Source organism: Macrotis lagotis, chromosome 3 (genome assembly GCF_037893015.1).
Source record: "Macrotis lagotis isolate mMagLag1 chromosome 3, bilby.v1.9.chrom.fasta, whole genome shotgun sequence".
NCBI classification, from domain to species: domain Eukaryota; kingdom Metazoa; phylum Chordata; class Mammalia; order Peramelemorphia; family Peramelidae; genus Macrotis; species Macrotis lagotis.
Window position 1 is genome coordinate 292,453,297 of NC_133660.1, and position 26,165 is coordinate 292,479,461.

Genomic DNA, 26,165 nt, shown 5'->3' on the forward strand with positions numbered 1-26,165 from the left:
AATGATTTGTTTTGTTCATGAGTTGGCAACAAAACTACTTGGTATCAACAAGGGAGCACCATCTCCCAAGAGTTATTGGATTTCCAGATGTACAAAATATCTCTTTCACTCTCTCTATTCCATGACTTCAGTTACTGACTTTGGACCATTCTTTTATGGGACTTGGTGGTGGGGAAAGAGCTGGTGAGTTACATTCCATGGAACATTATTTCATTGACCTAATTCCTTTTCTGTTTACTGAGGGAACACTGAATTAGGTGTGGGAGTGGATTTCACTAACTCTATTGCTGCCAATGAAACATCAATGACTAGGAATGACCTCTCTGATGCTAGGAACCTTTGAGCTCTTTGCCCCAGTGACTAATGAAGAGTTTGACCAATATGATTACAGGACTTTTTTGGCATTGTGACTTGAGTCAAATGTGGAATGGAACGCTCTCATTTTTTGAGTCTTAGTCACCTTTCTCCATATCAAGTCAACTCAATTCTCAGATATGCAAAGCCAAGATTTCAGCACTTATATATGCATTCAAATGGTATAGTGAAATCTTTGCTGGCCCTGGAGAGAGGAAGATTTACACAAAGCCTTCTGTATCTCAGAAAATGACACATGTTCACATGGGTAAGTTGCTTGACTTCTATTTCCTTATCCATAAACTTTCTGAAAATATACCTGAGGCGCTTATTTCAAAGGAGTCTCAAGACTCAAATGGGACAATGATTTTCAAACACGCAAGGAATCTATAAACACTTGTTTTTGTCCCCTGTTTTCAATTTTCCAAGTTTATCATTATTTAGTAATGACAGCTATTTTAAAAACGCATGATTGAGTAGTCCAAATGAACACAACTTAATAAGGTTGATTTACAGCACACTATGCTCATAGGACTGCTAAAAATTTTAGGGAAATATTTGATAAGAAAATTTAGGTGAGATAGAGTCCTTGCCCTAACTGATAATAGGTCACATTTATATAAAATTTGGACAGAGTTTCAATTTTCTCATTTATAGCTCCCAAAACCTATTGGCAATAGATTATTATTATTATTATTATTATTATTATTACTAATGTCTTTCTTCCTTGACAGATAAATAACCTGAGACTGATGGACTTAATTGACTTGCCCAGATGTATACAATTAATATGGATCTGTGATAGGATTTCATAAATTCTATAAATTTTTTTCTCACAAGTACTATGTGATCTTCATACCCAAAGATATATTGACAATTTCCAAATGAGTAGAATGAGGTATAAAAGGGTTGATCAACATTCTTGAAATCATGGAACATATCATTGACTATACAAAATGTGAAAATTCAAGTATCCAGACTCCTAATCAATAATCTTTCTGAGAAAGTGCTATTTACCTTTGCATATCTTAGTAGGAAAAAAAATTCATTTTGCCATCCCTGCTTATCAATAAGTTATCTTTCTCTAGAGAATGGAATTCAAGAGGTTCCTTCCTCAAATACATTAGTGAAAAAGGATTGCCATAGAATATGTCTGTACCTATTTGATGTTATTTAGGATGAGACAAATATTGTCATAAATCTTGACTCTAACTTATTTGCTTGTTTTCTAAACACCATAGCTCCCTTTATGGCAATGGTACATACTTCAAGTTCAACAATTATAAAGGTAAATTTCATTCTGCTGCTCTAATAGTCTATGAAATAAAGTTTTATTTATATTATTTTTTCTTACCTATCAGCCTCACATTAAACACATTGTAGAATTACAAGACTAATGAATACCCTTACAACTGATAGAGAATATGTCAGAGGGTCATCAATTCATATGTGGAAAGAATCACAAAAGTCATATAGTCTAACATCTTTTCTTTATCATTGAGCAAACTGAAGTCCATGAAATTCTTGCAGTAAAATACATGGAGGGATTTGTGAAAGATAACACATAATAGCAGTAATGTTAATTAAAATATCTATAGAAACTCTTTTGGAGAGTATTAACATTTTCAAATAATTTTACAGAATTGACTTCTTTATTCTTTAGCCTTTTTTGACTTTTGACTGAACAGACTCAGAGGTAGGTGAGTCCATGGCCACAGTGATATTAAGAAGAGCTAGGAGAACATGAAATTAAAAATAAACCTTTTCTGTCTCTCTTTTCATCACTTCAACTTATATATGTTTATTAAATGCAGTACAGAAGAGGCTCATATTAAACAAAAAAATGTTCTTTCACTCCAGAATTATAAAGACTAATGAATATGTTTTAAATTGATAAAGGTTAAGTGTCAGAGATGGAAAGAAAGAGGTCATACAGTCTAGCATTTTTTCTTTATCAATGATCCAACTGAGGTCCATTAAATCCTAGGAGTAAAAGACATTAAGAAATTTCTGGAAGATAATTTACTTATTAAAATAATAAGTAGACAACTCTTTTGGAGAAAGTTATGATTTTCAAATAATTTTACAGATTTAACTCCTTTATTCCAAACAGCTCTATCACATGTAGTTATGACCTTTAGCCTTTTTTGATGTATGACTGAATAGAGACTCTGTGGTAGATGAGTTGTCTAAAATAAAAAGAGCTAGGACACTATAGAATGAGAAATAAGCCTTTTGTGTCTTTTGCTTTCATCACTCTACCAAATGTATGAATGTATGTTTACATATATATACATATGTATATATTATATGTATATATTTCATATGAGTATATGTGATATCCTGTTGAACAAGAGATCAGCAAGACCTTCCCTCTGGACTTCAAGTGAGGTAAGATTCAGTAAATATTAAAAAAGGCCCTTGTACTTCAGGAGACTTTTTAGAAATATTTTCCTTAAATCCAAACCAAGTCTATTTCTCTTTAACTCCTAACTTTTCCACCTGTGTCTTCCCTTTGGGAACAATTAAAACAAATGAAATGAAATCCTTCTTCCGAGTGAGTCCTGTCGATATTTGACCTTTAGTCCCTACCCCTGCCCTGATATTCATCTTTTTTTTTCTCTACACAAAACTCATTCACTTCCCTCCAATTCCAATATGGGAAGATCTCAAAGTCCTTCATCATCATGACTGTACACCACTGGGAAGTCGCTAGTCTACCAATGTCCTTTGTTTTCTTTCATTTTTTTTTTTATATTTCCAAGGCAATGGAGTTAAGAGACTTGCCCAAGGTCTCCTAGCTAGGTCATTATTAAATGTCTGAGGTCAGATCTGAAGTCAGATCGCTGACTCCAAGACTGGTGCTTTATCTACTGGATCACCTGCCCCCCACCCCATCAATGTCCTTAAATCTGGACCCAGTAACTGTACCCGTTGCTCCAAATGTAGAATAATGAGTACCACCCCTGTATACCAGGATACTATGTCTCTTTATGTAGTAAAAGAGAAACGTTGCTTTCTGGTTTCCCAGGTATGTCATAAAGTTGTTTTTGTTGCAATAAAGGATCTTATATATTTAACCCCAGGCTGTCCAAAATGCAGCTGCAGTGCAGTTTTTATTAGGGTGCCCTTTACATTTACTAAATGCTTGAGTAAATGAAGTTAAGCAACCACAGGACTTTCACTAAAATAACAAATCAGAATATTTTATCTATTTTTCAATAAAGACTTCTAAAAGTAAGATTGGACAGCCCTGACTGAAACAATTTTTACCAATTATTAAGAAGTTGCTGTAGTGGAATGGACACAGCTCTGGCACTAGAGTCAGGATATCTTCAGTTCAGATAGAATTTAGACAGTTAAGCAAAGATCCTTGTTTAGTCACTCCACTCATGTTTCTTCAAATTTCTTAACTTGAAAATTGGGATAATATCCACACCTATTTCGCAGACTTGCTGTGAAAATCAAATAAATAATATTTATGAAGACCCTGACACAAATTAGAAGCCATATGTTTCTTCACTCCTCTCCATTAAACAGATGCTACTTCCTGTTACCTTTATCAAATCTTAGTCATTCTCTTCATCTAAACCCAAAGATATTCCTTTTTTCTGAGAAAATAGAAACATAATATAAAATAAGAAACCTTGCCATCATTTGACATTAATTTTATTTCTCCCTTCAAACTTGACAATCAGTTCAGTTCTTTAATTGATTATCCTATGTTTCACAGTGTAGTCAATTTTTTTAGGTTTTTTGGCAGGGCAATGGGGTTAAGTGACTTGCCCAAGGCCACACAGCTAGGTAATTATTGTGTCTAAGGCCGGATTTGAACTCAGGCACTCCTGACTCCAGGGCCAGTGCTCTTACCACTGTACCGCCTAGCCACCCAAGTAGTCAACTTTTTAATTAAAAATACACGCCTTCTGTACTCTGTAGTTTTCTGAGGTTCCCTCAATTCAACCTGAGACATGGAACTCTTCCAAGTATATTACTAAAAGACAGGTTCTGCTTTTGCAATGATTATAGATAACCTCTATTTTGGGGTTTATTTTCTGTAAATTTTTTCATGTCTGTCTACATAATTGCCATTGTTTTCTATGCAGTTATTTAAATTTTCATTCTCGAGATTTTTCTCTTTCTTCTAATTTGACCTTTTTTTGTAGAATTGATCTTTAGGATCCTACTTTATCCTTCATCTAAATTTCCTTGTATTGACTCTCTCTCTCTCTTTGAATAATGAATATTAGGGGTGGCTAGGCGGTGCAGTGGATAGAGCACTGGCCCTGGAGTCAGGAATACCTGAGTTCAAATCTGCCCTCAGAGACTTAATAATTACCTAGCTGTGTGGCCTTGGGAAAGCCATTTAACTCCATTTGCCTTCCAAAATCCCCCCCCAAAAGGATGCATATCAATAATTGCTAGTGTTCCTTAATCTATAAGAAATTTTAGAATGATTTTAATTCTTTCCCTCTACTTTTGTAATTCCCATTTATTTTTAACCTAACTGCTAATTTCTCAAGAATTTTGGAGAATGAGTTGCAGGATAGAATTTTCTCATGTTTGTTACTCCATTTTGCATTTTCTTCAATAAAATATATTTTCAATAAGAAATCATTAGCTGTTCATTCAAGAGAGAGGCATAAAATAGATTAGTAGTTAATAGACAGACATAAAGATATAGAGAAAGATAGAGATAGATGGATAGATATGCAACTAAAGACAAACTGGGAGAAATAGGCAAAGGAGCAGAAAGAAAGAGAAATGTATAGAGATACAGTTATAGAGATAGAGAGATAAAGTGAAAGGAACTGTGAGATAGAGAGAATAAGAAATGACATTCTGACAAATTCCTAAATGATTGAAAACTGTCAGCAATATACTGATAGCAACATAAAAAGATTCCACTAAAATTTCTCACTGTGGTTCTTGAATTTAATATCAGTATATATTAACAGTTGAAAAATGTGATAAAAGCCTGCTGTAACCTCCCCATCTCTTAAATTTCTTTTTTTAGGGTTTTTTTTAATTGCAAGACAAATGGGGTTAAGTGGCTTGCCCAACGCCACACAGTTAGATAATTATTAAGTGTCTGAGACCAGATTTGAACTCAGGTACTCCTGACTCCAGGGCCGATGCTTTATCCACTATGCCACCTAGCTGCCCCGCCATTCTTTAAATTTCAGTGGTATTTTTGCAGTCAGATTTGTTTTCATGAAGTAGAGATTACAATTTAGGCACATGAAGCATAATTTCTTAGGGAATCCAATCTATTAGTTGAGCTAAAGATCTAATCTCTTTCATTCTTGCTCTTTTACCAGTATATATATATATATATATATATATATATATATATATATATATATATATATATTTGTGTGTGTGTGTGTGTGTGTGTGTGTGTGTGTGTGTGTGTGTGTGTGTAAATTCTAGGAAAACTCTAAATAACTCATGGTGTGGTTCCTGGGAAGAATAGACTATATATTTGTCTAAAACCTAAAGTTCAATTTAGCTTAATTTAGACATTGAAGGTAACCAATGACCAGTGAGTCAATAAACTTTTACTAAGTTGCTATTATATGTTGAACAGATTGCTAAATATGGCAAAAATCCAATTCTTGTACACAAAGAGTTAATCTCTAGGCAAATATATGCAAATATTGGTTTATAGCAAGATATAACCAGGAATAAATAGAGATAATCAAAAGAACTAAGGCACTGAAATAGAGAGGAATGTATCAAGAAAGGCTTCTAGTATGTGAGATTATAGCTCAAACTAGAAGGGGGCTAAATCCTAAAGAATGATATCTCTGGAACCCCCAAATCCAAAGAGTAAATGAAAGCATGAAATATTTATCTTTCTTTTTTTATCATGGTCATCTCTACAGTGACAGGGTAGAGAGTTGAAAAAGGGACAGGTTCTGTAAAGGAAAGAAATTTAAGAATTGTATATTTATTAATAAGTGATCCACCAATGTTCTTTTTGACAAATGATTCCCACAATAATGAAATTGTTGTCCATTGTCAACTGTCTCTTCTCAAGAACTGGTGACTTCAGTCAAAATTTAAATTTAAAATGATTCTAGGAATAATTAGGATCCCAGCAAATTCTTGGCAACATTCTTTGATCCCTTCTTCCCTTGTCAGTTTATTAGCTTTCCTTTTATTTAGTTAACCTTCTGCTTTATTATCCTTTTCTCACTTCAACCCAATGAAGTATATTCCTATGAAAATATCAAGTTCCCCAACCCTGACTTAAGTAAACCCTTCCTTATACTGATTTTTTCCATAAAATAGGGGAATTCCCTTTCCAGAGCATTACACATGGTTACATTTGTAGAATACTTCAAAAAGTGAAGCATATTACACAGTTGCTCTGTTTTTAAGAGAAAATGGGTGACTGTTGGGTACATGGAGTAACTGCTATGAAAACTAAGGCCTCATTTATGATAGGTCTCTGTCTTTTATGTCTTAGACATTCATGAGGAAGAATCAACTTTTTTCTGATGGTTATTCTTTTGCTGCAGGTGTTTGACAACATTCTCAGGTGATAAATGGAGAACAGATCCATAGTGAATGAGTTCATCCTTACAGGAATCACAGATGACCCAGAACTTCAGGTTCCTGTCTTCATCATGTTCACCATCACCTATCTCATCACACTTGTAGGAAACTTGGGCATAATAATTCTGACCTTCTGGAATACTTCCCTCCATACCCCCATGTACTTTTTCCTCAATAACTTGTCTCTGGTGGACTTTGGCTATTCCTCAACTATTACTCCCAAGGTAATGGTCTTCTTATAGGGGATAAGATCATCTCCTATAATGGGTGTGCTGCACAATTGTTTTTCTTTGGGGCTTCTGCTGCTACTGAAAGCTTCATCTTAGCTTCCATGGCCTATGATTGTCATGTAGCTGTATGTAAGCCCCTACACTACACCACCACCATGACATCAGCCCTATGTGCACATCTGGGCAGTGGTTCTTATATCTGTGTGTTTTATCTTCTGCCATAGTCATAGGAAATACTTTTAACCTTTCCTTTTGTAGGTCCAACATAATCCATCACTTTTTCTGTGATCTTCCCCCTCTTTTAGTTCTCTCTTGCTCTGATATTCATACCATTGAGTTAGTATTCTTTATCTTAAGGACATTCACTATCTTTTCCCCATTTCTTGTCATCTTTACTTCTTACTTGCTCATCTTCATCTCAATTCAGAAGATTCATTCTTCTGATGGCTGCCAGAAAGCCTTCTCCACCTGCAATTCTCATCTCACAGCAGGGTGTATATTTTATGGGACAATCTTCTTCATGTATTTCCAACCCAGCTTAAGCCATTCTAAGCACATGGAAAAAACGTTCTCAGTATTCTACACAATGGTCATTCCTATGGTGAATCCTTTAGTTTATGGTCTTTTCTTAGGAACAAAGACATCAAAAATGCTTTTAAGAAAGCTATGAGGGGAAGACATTCATATTAGATAATTTTATTTAGTGAGAAAATTCATTTGTGCCTTTCCCAGTCTGGGATTCAGCTCCAAATCGGGGTATTTTCTTGATGCATGGAGAAGTGTAGTCTATTTTTTAAAGTTTGGTTATGTTTCAAATCCTCAGTATTATCTCCTTTCTTATAAGATTGTTTTGTGAAATGAATAGTATTTGTGTTGTCCTCTTGTGGTTCAATTGCATTTGCCTCTTTATGTCCTCATTTGGGGGATTTTCTTGGCACAGTTATTTGAGCGGTTTCTCAATCCTTTTCCAACTAATTTGACAGATGATCTACTCTAGCAAACAGGGTCAAGGGACTTGAGCAGGGTCACACATCTATTAAGTTGCTTAGACTTTCTTATAACTCATGAGGATGAGTCTTCTTGATTCCAAACCAGTGCTCTATCCAGTGCACCACCCAATACCCCCACCTTACAGTCACACATAGACAAGTAAGTTCTAGGTAGCAGCTGTAGACATTTTTCTAAAAAGCAAAAGATTTTTGAACAGTTTACCATTTTGAGAGAAAATTCAAAGGGTTGTTGGAAAGCTGTAATTTTAATGTTAATGACACTGCTTATTCAGTAGTTCCTAAAAGATTTGTTGAACATGTTGAAGTACAGTCTCTCCTGAAAAAAATATGTATGACACACTTTGAAATTTAATTTGTTATTTTCTCTATTACCTTTTTGAATCTAAATCATCATAAAGCAATAATGTGAGCCCTGCTGTCATGGGTCCAGGTGCCCAGTCTAGCTAAGCTGAATTACAGCTTTTTCGAACCCCCCACTCCTGGTGGAACAGATCTTTTCTGCATAAATTCTAAGTTATCTTGGACTGGGAAATTGTATCACTTAGTATTTCTGTGGGTTCTGTCCCTCTAAATTTGACTATTTTTGGAGTATTTGGGGGAAGGAGCTTCTGTGAATTCCTCCCTTCAAGACATCATCTTGACTTCATCTCCTCAGCCTGAACTATCTTTTTTCTAAGTAATTCTCCAAGATGAAGCATGCTTAATGTGATCACAGCAGTACTTTTTATTTCATCTTATTTTTCCCAATTGACATTTTTCCCAATTCCATGATATGAAAGCTTTTCAATATTCATCCCTATGCACATGCATATTCATAAATTACATAATTTCCTTCCACCCACCCAACCTCAAGAGTAAGAAATCTGATGATCATTGTACTTTTATATTAGTATTTTCTGCATGACAAATTAGAACTAAGGGAAAAGAAAGAAAACTATGAGATATGAAAGAAAAATGTGAGAGAAATTTTTAAAAAGTGAATGTAACCAATAGAACAAAGTACACATTAAAAACATCTTTATGAGTTGATCACCCTTAATGGAAATAGCTGCTCTCAGCAGTTCAGTGAACTAAGACAATTGTATTAGAAGGGCTATGGACAATATTATCCTCTTTTAGAGGAAGGAAAACAAAGCAAAACAAAAGAAAACAAACAAAAAAACATCCTTCAGAATCTGATGAACATTTTATAAAAAAAAACATCTGTTAAGCATCTCGTTCTCTTAATCTTAATTCCTCATACCCCAAATGACTAATCTATAAATATGTTTATCAAAAATATGTATGTATAATGCTAACCTGACTGCCATTGAAGGGAGTGTGGAAGGAAAATATGTAACTTTAAAATATACATGTGCTTGTGGATGAAAAACAAATTAAAAAGTGAATGTAGTGCTTATTCAAATTCTATAGATTTTTCTGCAATTTTTTTTTTATTTTCTGGATGTAGATAGCATTATGCAAAGCAGATCTCCCAGAGTTGTCCTACCTCTCTGAGCTGTGAGCTGCATTCATCAAAGTTTATCAACTCACATGTTCTATTAGTTCTGCTCCCTCCAATTAGCAACAGTTCTTGTAATTCTTTCCATGCTTCTCTAGAATCCGACCTTTCATGGTGTTTCATAGAATACTATTCCATAGCATTCATATGCTATAACGTTTTCTGCCAATCTCCAATTGATGAGCAGCGTCCCTTCACTTTCCAATTCTTTACCATGACAAAAAGAGCTGCTATGAAGATTTTGGACTATATGGGACTTTTCCCAGTTTCCATGATTTCTTCTGCATATAGGCCTAATATTGGTTTTGCTGGGTCAACAGCATGCTCATTTTTATTGCTCTTTGGGCATAGTTCCATAATGCGCTCAAGAATAGTTGGCTCAGGGGTGACTAGGTGGCGAAGTGGATAGATCACCAGTCTTGGAGTCAGGAGTTCTTGAGTTAAAATCAGGCCTCAGACACTTAATATTTACCTAGCTGTGTGGCCTTGGGCAAGCCACTTGATCCTATTTGCCTTGCAAAAATCCTAAAAACAAACAAACAAAAAAAAGGTTGACTCCATTCACAACTCCACCAGTAATGCATCAATGTCCCAATCCTCCCATACCCTCTCCAATATTGATGGTCTTCACTTTTTGTCATTTTAGCCAATCTGATGGTTTGAGGTTTAACCTCATAGTTGTTTTAATTTGCATTTCTCTAATCAGTTATGATTTATTACATTTTCCCCATATGATTATATATGGTTTTAATTTCTTCATTTGAAATGTGCTTGTTCAATTCCATTATTCAGGTATCAATTGATGAATTGATCATGACCTTATAAATTTGTTGCAATTATTTATGCATCTAAAAATGAGATTAAAACCTCTAGTTATGAAAATTCTTTCCTGGTTTTCTGTGTTCCTCTTTATCTTTGGAGCATTGCATTATTAGCAAGACCAGAAATCTTGGAGGGGAGTGAGGGACTTTGAAATGGTTTACAATTGGAATTCAATTGAACAAAATCATAGATTTCACATAAGAAGTAAATAAGTCCATTGTATATCTTTGACATGTCTTCTCATGCATTGATACAACCCATTCTTTATTTGTAATTCCAATTTTAAGGGTTCATATCAAATCGGTCAATAATATCCATAAAAAGTTGATTTCCTACATGATCACATTGAAAAATGATTTGTCCCAAATGAGTAGGTGACGGTATTGCTATACTCTTCCCTTTTCAGAGTTTTTTTTTTTTTATGTTTTTCAAATCCCTGGGGCCCCATGCACATTGCTCATAAGGTTTTCATGGAAAAAATCCTGAAGTGGTTTGCCATTTCTTCTCTACTGTGTTGTCATTTTCAGATGAGAAGCCAAGGCAAATAGACATTAAGTGAATTGTCCAGGGTTATATAGCTAATTAATATCTGAGCCTACATTTGAATTTAGACCCTCCTGGCTCAAGACCCAGTGCTTTATCCACAGAAGCATTCAAATTGCCCCTTTCCAAGTACACTTGATCATTTTCTTCAGTCCTGATTGTCATATTTTAGGATGGACATTGGTACCTGGATCATGAAAAAATGAGATTTACTGGAAGCAATTCTATATAAACATCAATTAAAGGAATAAGGATAATTATCTTCATTTTTGGTTGGTGAAGTATTTAAAGATGTGTCTTGTGAAAGAGAGATTGAACACATTCCGTTGGATCCTAGAAAGCAGAATGATGACTGGAATGTCCAAAGACACATTTTGATTTGAGGCAATAAAAAAGATTTTTCTTAACAATTGGATCAATTAAAAATTGGCAGCATCCCTTGAATCGATCTTTATTATAGTTCCCATAGTTATCCATTTTGAGGGGTTTTGCCATAGAAAATATTTCTTTTCAGACATGGATGAAACTTAGAACATTATGAAAGCTCTCTAACTCTTAAAATTCTTTGATTCCTTCCTGGTTCACTCACAAAAATTTTTACTCAAGGAACCATTAAATGGTCTAGTGGATCAAAAAGCATCATGGACTCAGGAACAAGTGAATTAAGATGTAATCTTAGATTCTTATCATCTATGTTACCCTATGCATGTTTCATAACCTGATTGATTGCATCCACCCTCCAACTCACTCTGGTCCTCCCAAAATAATTCTCGAACTCTTTGGCCCTTGATCTGGTGTTCACATAATATCACCACTTACTGGTGGCCCTATTAGAACGTATAAAACTTGTACCTCAGCTTTGTCTGTGTGAATCCTCACATGTCATCATGAATGTAAATTTCAAAGTTTAAAAGAAAAACAGCAATCTAAGGTGAGCTAGTCTTACACATGAGTTATCTGGAAATGTAATAGGTGTGACATATTTGCATTTATTCATGTTATTGCTTGACTCAATACAATTTGACCAATATATTTTTGAAACTAATATAATAAGGAGCAAGGATTTCAAGTTTTTTATTTTCTAGTTGAAGTAAAAATAATCTTTTCCCATGCCACTCTACATTTTTCTTATCCAGTGAACCTTGATTCCAAAAATATTTTTCAATAAATTCAGAGTTGAGATTTTTATCCTTATTATGCTTGTGAATAGAATGCCTCATATTATGTAAATGTGAAGGTTAGAAACTAAGCTTTGACTGTCAAGTCAAGACTTTTTCTATTCCTGGAGAAGCTATCCTTAGAGTCACATAGTCATTCATCTTTTTTTCTATTGTTCAGCTTTAGATTGATCAAAAAGGAAACTCACTTGGTCTGTGTTCATAACCTGGAATTTAAACAGTGAGTAAATGATTGTGGTAGGTAGCAACACGGAATAGGGAAGAGTTTCTTGAAATGCATTTAATACACAGTTAGGTTCAGATGTCAAACTCGTGATACTAATGAAAATGTTTGGCCAACTATCTCCTTGGCAATCACATATTGACTCCACTCCCAAATTTTAAATTATTTTTTGTGATTTGCTCTTTGATCCATTCATTTTTAAAAATTATTTAGTTTTATTCTTTTTTTTCCATGGTTCTTTCTTTAATTAATTTTTTTTGTATCATGACCTGAAAGAATCCATTTTTTTGCTTTTTTATATTTTATTATGAGATTTTGATGACCAAATGCATAGTCAAGTTTTGTAAAGGTGTCATGTACTGCTGACAAAAATATTTATTTTTATATGTGCATTCAGTTCTTTCCTAAAAGTCTACCATATCTAACTTTTCTAGAATTCTATTCATGTCCTTAACTTTTTTGTTAATTTTGTGGTTAGATTTTTCTTTTTCTTGAGAAATAGTCAATGATATAAAATGGCAGGTTTTAAATAATGAAATTAAAGCTATACATAAATATATGAAAAAATTCTCCAAATAAATACTTATGAGAGAAATGAAGATTAAAACAACTATGAAGAATCATATCACACCTATCAGATTGACTGAGATATCAAAAATGGAAAATGATTAATACTGAAGAGGTTGTGGGAGGATTGGTTCATTAATGTATTGTTGGAGGAGTTGTAAGCCGATCTAATTATTCTGGAGAACAATATGGAATTATGCCCCTACTGATCATAATAAAACTGATCCTACCCTTTGACCTAGCAATAGTAGTACCATAACTCGAAAAAATCATAAAAAGTCCCACATGTCCCTAAGTACTCAAAGCAGCTCTTTTCGTTTTGGCAAAGCACTGGAAATTTTGGGGATGCCCATCAATTGGAGAATGATTGAACAAGGTATGTTATATGAACATTATGAAATACTACTATTCTATTAGAAACTCTAAATGATCAGACTCTAGAGAAGCATGGAATGAATTGTAGGACCTGATGCTAAGATAAGGGAGCAGAACTAATCGAACACTGTATATATTATTAAGTGTCTGAGACTAGATTTGAACTCCTGAGTTGCTCTATCCACTGAGCAACCTAGCTGCCCCCAACACTGTACACATTAAAAACAACTTTGTGAGCTATTCAACCTTGATGGATACATCTCCTCTCAGCTGTTCAGAGAGATAGGACAACTCTGAGAGACTTACATTTTCCAATGCTTTCCCCATCCCTAAGAAAAATAAAATAAAACAAAACAAAACAAAAAACACTTTAGAAGCTGAATCAACAGTACATTCACATTTACAAAATGTGTCTTGTGTATATCTTTCCTATCTCATGGTTTTCTTTCTTCTCTTTTAATCCTAATTGCTGATCCTGAAAATGCCTAATGTATAAATATTAATCACAAATGTGTCTGTATAATATTCATTTGATTGTTCGCCATTGAGGGGAGGGGGCTGGGAAGGGAGGATGGAAGGAAATTATATACCTTAAAATATGCATATCCATGTTGATAAGTATTGACAAACTTTCATAAACTATTTTTGGAAAAATAAAATACAATATTCATTAAAAAAGATTTATCTAATGATGATACTGGAACTTTGAGTTTCCCTGTCAATATAGTTTTGCTGTCTATGTGTTCCTGTATCTCATTCAACTTCTCTTCTTAGAATCAGAGTGCTTATATATTTAGTACTGATATAATTTCATTGTCTATAGTACCATATAGCAAGACTAAATTTCCTTCATTATCCCTTTAATTAGATCGATTTTTGCCTTTGCTTTGTCTGAGATCAGGATTGCTTCTCAAATATTTCAAAAAAATATTAACTGAAGCATACTACTTCCAGCTTTAGTCTTTTACCTTTCCTCTAGGTGTGCTTCAATGCTACACAAGATTGTCAGATTCTGGCTTTCAATTCACTGTGTTATCTCCATCTGCTTAATGGAAAACTTAATCTTGTTCACATTCCCAGTTATGCTTACAAAATCTGGATTACTCTGCATCCTATTCACAACCCCCCATTTGTGCTTTTCTCCTTTCCTTCCTTCATCCTGTCCCACCGAACCTGTGTTTTCCTTCTGAGCAGCACTTACCTCAATTTTCCCAGCCTTGTCTAACTGCCCCTCCTTGTTCTTTCCCCTTTCCACATTTAGTTATTGCCTTCCTCATTCCATTTCCCCCCTTTCCCCTCCTCATTTCCTTTTGAGAAATGCAAAATTTTCAACCCATCTGAGTGCATTACTTTTCCCACTTTGCGTCAAATCTGATGAGAGTAAGCTTCATATAATTCCCTGCCCCTTCTTTCACTTTATTTTAATAGGTCTTTTTCATGTCTTTATGCAATGTAATTTTCTCTATTCTGCCTCCCCTTCCTGCTTTGTCCCGTAGAATTTTTTTCATATCTTAAGTAATTTTGATATCATCATATCAAAATCAACTTATGCACATACCCTCTAAATATATTTCATTTTTGGCAAGATAATGGGATTTACTGACTTTCCAAAGAGCACACAGCTAAGTGATTATCAAGTCTCTGAGGCCAGATTTGAATTCAGATCTTCCTAATTCCATGACCAATGCTCTATCCGCTGCTCTACCTAGCTGTCCCAATATATTCTTTTCAATGGAGATACACTTCTTAGGGATTACATATATCATCTTGCATATGATTGTAAATACCTTCGACATATGAAATAATAAATTTTTCACATCCTGTTTTTGTCATATTTTCCAGTTTCATTTTCTTTTTTTTTTTCAAATTTCTTGCTATGGTAGTTTTTCAACATTAATAAATTCACAAATTTATCAGTTTCATATATTTCTTGCACCCTCACTTCCCTGTCCCTTTTCATGGCTGTGAACACTCTGGTAAAAGTTGCATTGTGCTTTTGTGCTTAACATAGTCACATAATAGTCGTTATATGTAAGAAGAATCTGGAATAAGAGGAAAGGGAAAAAAAAAACCTTGAGATAGGAAGGAAAAACACTAGAGAAGTTTATCAAAAGTGAACATAGTACATGCTCTATTGTGTGATTTTTTTCCCCCTCTCTGGAATTGAAAGACATTGTCCATAGCAGGTCTTCCAAGATTGTCCTTGTTTCCTACACTGCTTAGAGGAGCTGCTTTCATTATGCTTGAACAACTCACAATATTGTTAATATATACAGTAATATCTTAATTCTACTCTCTTCACTCAGCATCAGTTCATGAAATTATTTCCATCCTTCTCTAAAGTCCAACCATTCATGATTTCTTATAGAACAATACAATTCCATAACATTTGTATACTAGCATTTTTCAGCCCTTTGCCAATCCATGGGTATTCCCTCAATTTTCAGTTCTTTACCACAACAAAAACAGATGATATAATATTTTTGAACATGTGAGACGTTTATCTTTAATATAATTTATTTGGATTATAGGTCTACTGTTGGCATTACTGGATCATCAAGTTTTATTGTTCTTTGGGCACAATCCCAAATTTCTCTCCAGAGTGGCTGGATCAATACACAACTCCAGTAATACTGCTTTAATTTCCCAATTATCTCCCTTCCTCTCCAACATTAATCATTTCCTTTTTGTTCATCTTAGATGTATGTGATTAATTTCCCTTTCTCTAATAACAATTGAATCGGACTATTTTTTAAATAACTAGAAATATATATATATATATATATATATATATATATATATATATATATATAATGTAATACTTTAATTTGCTTAACTGAAATCTCCCTGGAAACATCCTTTGACTATTTATCAATTGCTGAATGATCTTTAATCTTATCCATTTGTTTCAATTCTCTATATATTTTAGAAATGATTCCTCTACCAGAAACACTAACTTTGAAAGCTGTTTTCCAGGTTTTTTTTTTCTTCTAAACTTGTCTGCATTGATTTTATTAGGGCTAAACCATTTTAAAGTAATATAGTCAATATTATCCATGGTGCAACACTATTTCTTGATTGGTCATACATTTCTCCCCTTTTCGGCGATTCGGCAGATAGAGTATTTCCTCATCTCTTAACATGTCTTTAGGATCCTTGTGTCTAAATCCTGGACCAATTTTGACCTTATTTCCATGCAGAGTGTGAGAAGTATGTTTATGCTTAATATTTTCCATACTATTTATCAGTTTGCCAAAAAGTTTTTGCTAAATAGTGTGTTCTTATCCTAGAAGCAAATGTTTTTTAGGTTTATCAAGCAGTAGGTTACTATAGTCATTTACTACTGTTTCTTTTCAGACTATTATAATTCACTTGTCTATTAAGATATTTCTTAACAAGTCACAGGAAATTTTGATGACTGACAATTTATAGTAAAATTTGAGATCTGGTATAGGTAGGTCACCTCCCTTTCCATTTTTTTCTTCAATTCTCTTGAGATTCTTGGCCTTCTGTTGCTCCAGATGATTTTGTAACTATTTTTCCTTGCTCTGTAAAATAATTTTTGGTAGTTTGATTGGTGTGGCACTAAACAAAGCAACTTCATTTAGATAAAATTATACTCTTTCTTATATTATGCCAGGCTAACCAAGTGATATTTTCCCAATTGCTTAGACCCGACTTTATTTGTGTGAAAAGTATTTTGTAATTGTTTTATATAGTTTCCGTTTTTGTCTTGGGAGACAGAATCCCAATTATTTAAGGTCTACAGTTACTTTAAATTGAATTTCTCTTTCTAGCTCTCGCCTTTGGCATATGATGCTACTATGTTCAAGTTGTTCATTGCTTCAATTAGCTTTTCAGTTGATTTTCTAGGGTTCTCTAAGTATACTCTATGAGGAAGGCAGAGTTGAAGTATCTCAAAGGACATGCAACATAAAGTTCCATACAGCCAATAATCTCCAATTATTTGAATTGTTTGTCCCTGGCCCATGGTAGAACATTTTAAGCTTATATTGGTCTGATTAGCCACACTGCAATTTGTCTCCAATGTAGCGATGTAATTTTTGGTCTTCTTTGATAATAAAGGTCAAGAACAAACCAAGTCTACTATCACATCATCTGGAACAAGTTACAGTTTTGCTTCCTCACTGTGAATTCCAATTTCTTCAACTTAATTTTCTTCTCTTACAACTAAAATCAAAGTTTCAAGAAAAGCTTCATGATCTTTGCATATCCAATCCCCCTTTTCCAATAGTGCTCCAATTATACTATTGTAGCCCTTATTAAAGTTAAGAATAATGTAAGATCACTTCATGGTCTACTTATTCCAACCTTCCTAAAAACACTCATACCTGTTTTTATCTACCCTTCCTTAACTAAAGTATAATTTATTTATCTATAGACCCTCTTGGTCCTCTTCTTTCCACTCTCTAAATATGCTTCTTTTAACTATCCAAAGAGAAATAAAATTCTCATGAATAGCAAGTGTTATCTTCCATTGACATTTTTATGCATCTCTGGACTCTTGCATCCCTAGGATGATAAGCAATATCTATCTAAAATCATCCATAACTTTTATATATAATAGGGAAAAATAGAAGCATTCCCCATAATCTTAGCAGATGAGATGACGGTAGAATTTGGAGACCCTTAGAAAACCATCGAGAAAGCTACTTGATACTATTACTACCTTTACCAAATTTTGTGTATAACATAAACCCAGCAAAAGTCCTCAGCATTTCTATATATTGCTAACAAGGGAAAACAGCAAGAGACAGAAAGAAAAATTCCGCATTTGAACTAACTGCAGACAACATAAAATACTTCTGAGTTTATCTGCCGAGACAGATTCTGAAACTTTATGGAAACAACTATAAAATGCTTTCCAAATAAATAATATCTGACCTAAGCAGCTTGGAAAAGGTCAATTATTTATAGGTAGCGTGAACCAATATAATAAAATATAATATATATGACCAATATAATAAAATGACAATTAATCCTAAATCAAACTTCTTATTCTGTGCCATATCAATTATTCTAACAAAAATGACTTTATTGAGCTAGAAAAAATAGTAACTAAATTTATATGGAGGAACAAAAAGTCAAGAATTCCAAGAGAGGGGAGGCTAGATGGCACAGCAGATAAAGCACCAGCCTTGGAGTCAGGAGTACCTGGGTTCAAATCCAGTCTCAGACACTTAAAAATTACCTAGCTGTGTGGCCTTGGCAAGCCACTTTAACCCCATTGCCTTTCAAAAAAACTAAGAAAAGGAATTCCAAGAAAATTAAGGGAAAAAACGCAAAGTAAAGTGACCTAGGCTACTCAGATCTAAAATTCTATTTTAAAGCAGCAGTCATCAAAATGTATGGTACTGGCACAGAAATACAGTAGTGGATCAGTGGAGTAGACTAAGTGCAAAACAAACAGTAATAACTAACTAAAGTATTCTGCTACCTGATTATTTCCAAGGTTACAGCTTCTATAGGAAGAGTTCCCTCTGTGATTAAAAACTACTCAGAAAACAGGAAGATAATATGGCATTAACTAGGCATAGACCAACACCTCACATCTTGTACCAAGAAAGTATCAAAATCAATAAAGAATTTAGACAGAAGAGGTGATACCAGAAGCCAGTTAGGAGAACAAGACATTGCTTATCTGTCAGATCTATGGAAAGGGGGTTAGTTTTTCACTAAAGAAAACATGGTGAATATTAATAGATAAACTGGATATTTTGATTTCATTAAATTGAAAAGATTCTCCACAAATAAAACCAAGGAAGCCAAGCTCAAAAGGAATGCAGTAAGTTGGAAAAATATTTACAACTACTGTTTCTGACAAATGTCTTATTTCTAAAATATAGAGAGAATATGTAGGAATACAAGTCATTAACTAAGTGATAAATGGTCAAAGAATATCAAAAAGCCGTCTTCAGAAGAAGAAATTAAAACTGTTTATAGGCAAATCAAAAATGTTTCAAATTATAACTGATTAGAGAAATGCAAACTAGAGCCACTCTAAAGTTTGATCTCATAACTTTCAGTTTATGAGTAAAAGGAAAACGACCAATGTGGGAGTGGGTGTGGGAAAACTGGGGAATTATTGTACTGTTGGTGGAGTTGTGAAATAATCCAAACTTGCTGGAGAACAATTTGAAATTATGCCCCCAAAACAACAAAACTATACATATTTTTTCCTAGCAATATCACTGCTGGGTGTATATCACAAAAATATTGCTATAAGTGGCAAAAAACCAACAAGAACAAAAATATTTGTAGCAGATCTTATTGTAGTGGCAAACAATCGTAAATTGAAGGAATGCTCATCAATTAGGGAATGGCTGAACAAGCTGTGGTATATGAATGTGTTATAACATTACTGATCTAGAAGAATTCATGAGGCACAAGACTTTAGACTATGGAAAGACTTGCATGGACAGATGCTGAGTGAAGTGAGTAGAAACTGAAGGATATCATACGCACAAAGAGCAACATGGGGTGTTGACCAACTATGCTGGACTTGATCATCTCTGCAGCAAAAGAGTCGAAGAAAATATTAAAAGACTTGTGATAGAGAATGTCATTCATATCCAGGGAAGGAACTCTGGAGTTTGAATTCAGACTGATGTTTAACATCTTCAATTTTTAAAAATTCTTTTATGAATTATGCCATATTTTCTCTTTAAGTTTGTCCCTCCATTTATATATGATTTGTCTTTTATAACATGTTTTACATAGATCTACATTTAGCATGGGTATACATATAGAGCCCATATTGGATTGCTTTCTGTCATGGGGAGTGTGTAGGGAAGGGAGGGAGGGAGAAAAATGTAAAATAAAACACGATTGTTGCAAATGGCCATTATATGTAGTTGAAAAAATCAAGAAATGGAATGTAGAGGCTGATTTCTTTTTCAATGTGTATTGCTAGCACTTTTGCAGGAGGCACCCAATAAATACTTTTAGATTACTCATTTTTCTTTAGTACAATTTTTGGTTGCCAGCAGAAGATTGAAGATAGCCACATTATTCACTTCAAAACATTCAAAAGACTATTGACCTGGAAAATCACAGTCAATCTAGATTTAGAAGAATGAAAATTTTGAAGACCTCATCAGGAATCCACACTTGGGTTGTGTGGTACAGAGTTGAGTTTCCATTCACTTTTTCAAGGACATTCCACAAAATTAACTAATCACCTGCTTTGTGAAGGGTTGTTCAAAGATCCAGAAATGTTCCACAGGGAAGAACTATTATGGTTTTCTGTAGCATTTCTCACTTAGTGCTTCACAAGCAATTCATTGTTTTGCAATAGTAGTTCAAGGAATTGGAGCTTTTCGAATTTCATTGTTACCATAAGCAGAAAATTATGTTATCTAATAAAGCTATTTCTCCTCTGAGAGAAGCATGCATTTATTTCAAGCATTTTCAGCTTATTTTTTCAGAAATTTCAAGCTGGTAAGAGCAGGTGCACTGTAATTTGAGGGCATGTGCCTCATTTAAGTTCTTGAATAATTTCTAAGTGTAAGAGTTGGTTCTTTTTCAGTGTTTCAACTTTTCCATGTATTTTCAAAATACTGAATAGTTTATTAGAATTCAAAGAGATTCTCAATGGATTATCACAAACAGATGCATTCTGTCCTTTGCATTTTTACATTGTCCCAAAGTAACTCCCTCCTTTCTTTTTCTCCTCTTGATTATATTCTTTATTTGTATTGAAATTTTGTAAAACGTTATAAACTTTTGTGCTCTTTCACACCAAATGATCAGGCTGTTTGGAATGTAGATTAGCAGCACATTCTCATTCCAAGATTTCTTGAAATCTGCATGGACCATGATGAATGTACTTCCAAAACAAACCTGATATTGATTCTCATTGAAGTATGAAGGCTCAAAGTTTTCAATGTTTACTCATCCTCTGCATCTGTTAATATACTTCTACTTTGTTAATTTTCAGTTTACCTGGTTGACAACATTGCTAATTCATTCAGTGTTGCTTCTGCAACAACACAGCCAAGTGTTAACATAGTGGTTGGTAGAGAGGATGATGAGAACGATCTATGAGGATGATGATGGGGATGAGGATGAGGATGATGAGAACTTGTAAGAATATCACCTATCATATGCTACATCCTGGGATAAGGGCTTTGAAAATATAGCCATGTTCGAAACTCACAATCACACTGGAAGAAAGTCCTATTGTTATCTACATTTTAAAATAGAGAAAACTTAAGCTAAGTGTCTGAAGATAAATTTGAACTTAAGTGTTGCAGACTCCAAATGCAAGGTTCTATCCAATATGCCCAAAAACCGCCTATAGGAGAACAAAGTAATATCTGGAGACTTTATTTCCTTTCAAAGGTTAGTTCACATATAAGTATTGTATTACTAAAACTATATACAATTTAACATACACACAAATATATATATATATGTATATATATGTATATATATTTAATTTAATTCACTTTTCCTTGAGAGAAGGGTGTGTCTTTTGCCCCTATTTATATTCCCAGTAATTAGAAATTTGCCTGCTCCTAATTGATGCTTAATAAATTTTTCTTGGATGATTTTAGTCAATAAAAAGCAAGGAATTCATATTCTTACCAGATTGTTTAGATGCCGTAATTTTAAAAAATCATACTCCTAAAACATTTACAATTTCTGATGCCAATTCTTCCTCATATGTGAGCAAACATTTTCATTTCTTGTGACAAATCAAAATGCAGAAAAATCTTTATACAGAATTATTTAAGACTGAGTCTGCTATCATGCCAAATGTTGCAACCCTTTGTTCAATTTAAAAAGTTTAATATCAAAATTGAATTAGATATGTATAAATTAACACATATACTTTATTTTCATGATAATAAACTCTAATTTGTCCTTAAGTTTATTAAAATGTTCTTTCAATTCAACTGTAAGTAGTGAGCAAAGAAATCTGAAAGATAAGAGTATTTTTGTTCTTTCAATATTTCATGCTTAATAATTTATGGTTGTTTTAAAATTTGTGTTTGTACTATTTTATGGAATTATAATCAGAATAAAATACGAATTTCATAATTATTATTAAGCATTTTATTCTGAGAATTTAGGGCAAAATTATTTTTATAGCTATTAGAAGAATGCATAGATGTATGCATACATACTTAAAGAAACACATTTAAACATATCCATCCAATTTGCCCATTTGTGTTAAGACATGAGGCACAATTTCTGTGAGGGAACTCATTGGACTGCAGGTAAAACAAATATAAAATTTAGAATGTTGCTGTACAAAGATTCCTATTGTTGGAGTTAATGGAACATTGTACCCGCCTACAAAATTTTTAAATCTTGAATAGGTGACTCAGTTTGATAATTGTCCTTCCCGGAATTTTGTCATCTGGGAATCTTATCAGGATGCCAATATTGGATTGTCCAAGTAAGTAATATAATGAATCAGAGAATTATTCATAAGTCCACTAATTTAATTCAGACCCCAGGTTCTGGACAAAAGGAATTTATGGTATGTCAATGAAAAAGCAAATTTTATTGGATGAGAATAAATGTAAACAGTTGAGTGAGCACAAATTTTAGAAGCAACAAATAGAAATTGAATTTTAAGTGTGAGGGAGAAATTAGAAGGCAAAGATTTAGGATAGACTACCTTCCAAGTGGATGATTAGTCATTAATAAATCTTTCTTGAATCCAAGTATTCAAAAAATTCTTTTCTCTTCCAAACTGTGATATTTACTGTCCCTTTTTTGCACTTCCTCAAGAATAGAAGGAAATTGTCAAAGACTCCACTCTAACCTTGGCAAATGATTATTGCAGCATTTCCTTTAGTGACCATTGAACTTGAATCCTTAGTTTAGACATCAGAGCTAAGAAGCAGAGAATGAAAGGATGAAATGGAGAAGGAAAAATGAATAAATTGAATTTCTATTATTATTACTTTCCTCCTGCTCATCATCATCGTCATCCTCATCCTCATCTTCATCTTCATCCTCATCAATCATTCTCATCATCCTCTCTACCAGCCACTTTGCTAACACTGTCTGTACTGTTGCAGAAGCAACGCTCAATGAATTACCAGTGTGGTCAACCAGGTAAAGTGAAAATTAACAAAACAGTATATTAACAGATAGAGCAGTAATAATCTGTGTAATAATTTCATATTTCTTCATTGAAAACTCTTCATTATTGTCAGTTCTTAGATTATTACATCTATTTTCAAGAAAAAAATGTTAGCTGGACATATTTAGTAATATTATTAATGTCTCTTAGCAAAGAGATGTTAGAAGCAGGACCAGGAATCAGTTTTTGTCAATGGCCTTGCCCACATCCTATTCTACCTCACTTTACAAACAACAAGCTAAGATATCAAAGCACCTATGAGAAAACAGCTTTTCCCCATGGTCAGACCAGAACTTAATGGTTTGTTTTGTTCATAAGTAGGCAATATAACTATCTGCAATCTCCAAGGGAGCACAATCTCCCAAGAGCAATAGGGCTTCAAGGTAGGCAAAGGTCCCTTTTACTTTCATGACTTTAGCTACTGACATCACCCCTTTCCACTAAAGGATCCAGAACTGGGTAATGAGTAGGTGAGTTAAATTCCCCGAGTTACTGACATATTCATCTATTTCCGTTTCTATTTACTGAGGGAGCATTTAATTAAGGGTAGGAGTGAGCTTTACTAACTCTATTGCTGTCAATGAAATATAAATGACTAAGAATGACCTCTGGTGTTAAGAATCTTTGAACTCTTTGCCTCAGTGACAAAAGAACAGGCTCTCATATATGATTATTGGATAATTTAGGTTTGGGACATAAGAGGACAAATTTGGCATACAGAATTCTTGTCTTGTTCTCCTTTTTGGAGTCTTAGCCACCTTTCTCCAAATAAAGTCAGCTCAATTCTCAGATGTCCAATACTAAGATTTCAGTGCTTATGTATAGAATAAAATGTTTTATTGAAAACTTTGTGGTACCTTGAGAGAGGAAGATTCACACACACTTGTGTCTCAGAAAGTCACACACATTCCCATGGGTAAGTTGCTTGGCTTGCTTTTCCTTATCTATAAACTTTGTGCAAAGTAGACTTGTGCTGCTTATTTCACAAGACTATTCAGCTTCAAATGTGACAATTATTTTCAAACATGAAAGGAATCTATAAAAGCTTGTTGTCACTCATTGCTTGCAACTTTTGAAATTTATCATTATTTAATAACCAAAGGTGGCATATTTGAAACAGATGATTGAGTAGTCCAAAGAAGCTCTTAACTCAATAATGTTGCTAAGAGAATATATTGTTTATAGAACTGCATTAAAAACATTAGGGAGACATTTGATAAGAAAATTTAGATGAGATAAAGTCCTTGTCCTAACTGATAATAGTTTACATTTATATTATATCTGGAAAGAGCTTCAATTTTCTCATTTTAAATCTCCAAGTACTATTAGAGATAGATAGCATTGTTGTCATGTCTTTCATCCTTTCAGATAAATAACCTGAGGCTGATTGACTTAACTCACTTGTCCAGATTTATACAATTTAGATTTGTGGCAGGATTTACAAATTTGACAAATTATTTTCTCACACCTACTGTATGATCTTCATACCCAAAGTAATCTTACCAATTTCCAAATGAGCAGATTGATGTACAGAAAGTTTGATCAAGATCTTTGAAATTAAAGAATATACTAGTAACTATAACTATACAAGGAAGAATATAATTCCAATGTTGAGATTCCTAATAATTAATCTTTCTGAGAAAATGCTATTTGCCTACTTTGGCCTATGCATATCTGAGAAGGAAACCACTTACTCTGTTAGCCTTGATTACTAAGAAAGACTCTTTCTCTTTCCCTAGAAATAGGAATTCAAGAGGACCCCACCTTGAGTAAGTCAGTGAAAGGGATTGTTAGAAGATTCTGTACATATTTTATGAGTTTTCATCTGAGAAAAATGTTCTTATAAATCTTGACTCTAACTTATTTGTTTGTTTTCTTAATATTACAACTCCTTTTATGGTAAAAGTAAATCCGTCAGCATCAATAGTTATAAAAGTAGATATCTTTCTACTTTTCTAATAGTGTTTGGGATAACTTCTTTCTTATCTGTCTCAATTTGGACACCATAAAAAGTTCTTTCACTGTAGAATTGTGTAGATAAATTAATATCTTTAAAATTGATATAGATTATGTTAGAAAATCATCACTTTAGAAATGGAAAGGATCACAGAGGTCAAATAGTCAAAAATCTTTTCTTTAGTCATGAGCCAACTGAGGCCCATGAAATAACAGGAGTAAAAGACAATAAGGGATTTATGAAAGATAATAGTTGTAATGATAATAAAAATTATTGTGAACAACACTTTTTGAGAGCTTTAAGATTTTCAAATATATTTTTACATGATTTAACCCATTATTCAAAGCAAACATGTCTTGTATTGCTTTTACCTTTACTCTTTATTTGACTTATGAATGAAGACTGTGAGGTAGGTGACTTCTCCATGGTCACAATGACTATAAGAAGAGCTAGGAGACCATAAAATGAGAAGTAAACATTTTCACTCTGTTTTCCTCCTTATAATATATATATATATATATATATATATATATATATATATATATATATATATATATACATACATTTTAATATTTTGTTCTGTTCAATATCTTGTTGAACCAAAGATTGATTAGACCTTCGCTCATGAAAACAAGTGAGGAGATTCAGTACATGCTAAAAAAGACCCTTGCACTTCAGGGTATTCAGAATATTTTCCTTATATCAAAACTAAATTTGT

At 33.5% G+C, this 26,165-nt stretch overlaps 1 protein-coding gene across 8 annotated transcripts in view; it reads left to right on the forward strand.

Annotated features, from left to right (window-relative positions):
- The first annotated feature begins 249 nt into the window (after positions 1-249).
- LOC141516684 (olfactory receptor 5B2-like) overlaps positions 250-26,165 on the forward strand; it is a 38,317-nt gene continuing 12,401 nt past the window's right edge. For 7 of the 8 annotated variants that reach the window (XR_012476777.1, XR_012476775.1, XR_012476778.1 and 4 more), the window contains exons 1-2: positions 250-622; positions 1,596-1,642. The gene's annotated coding sequence lies outside the window, so the exon portion shown is untranslated. The remainder of the gene's footprint in view (positions 623-1,595; positions 1,643-26,165) is intronic. The other variant, XM_074227685.1, reaches the window with a different exon arrangement.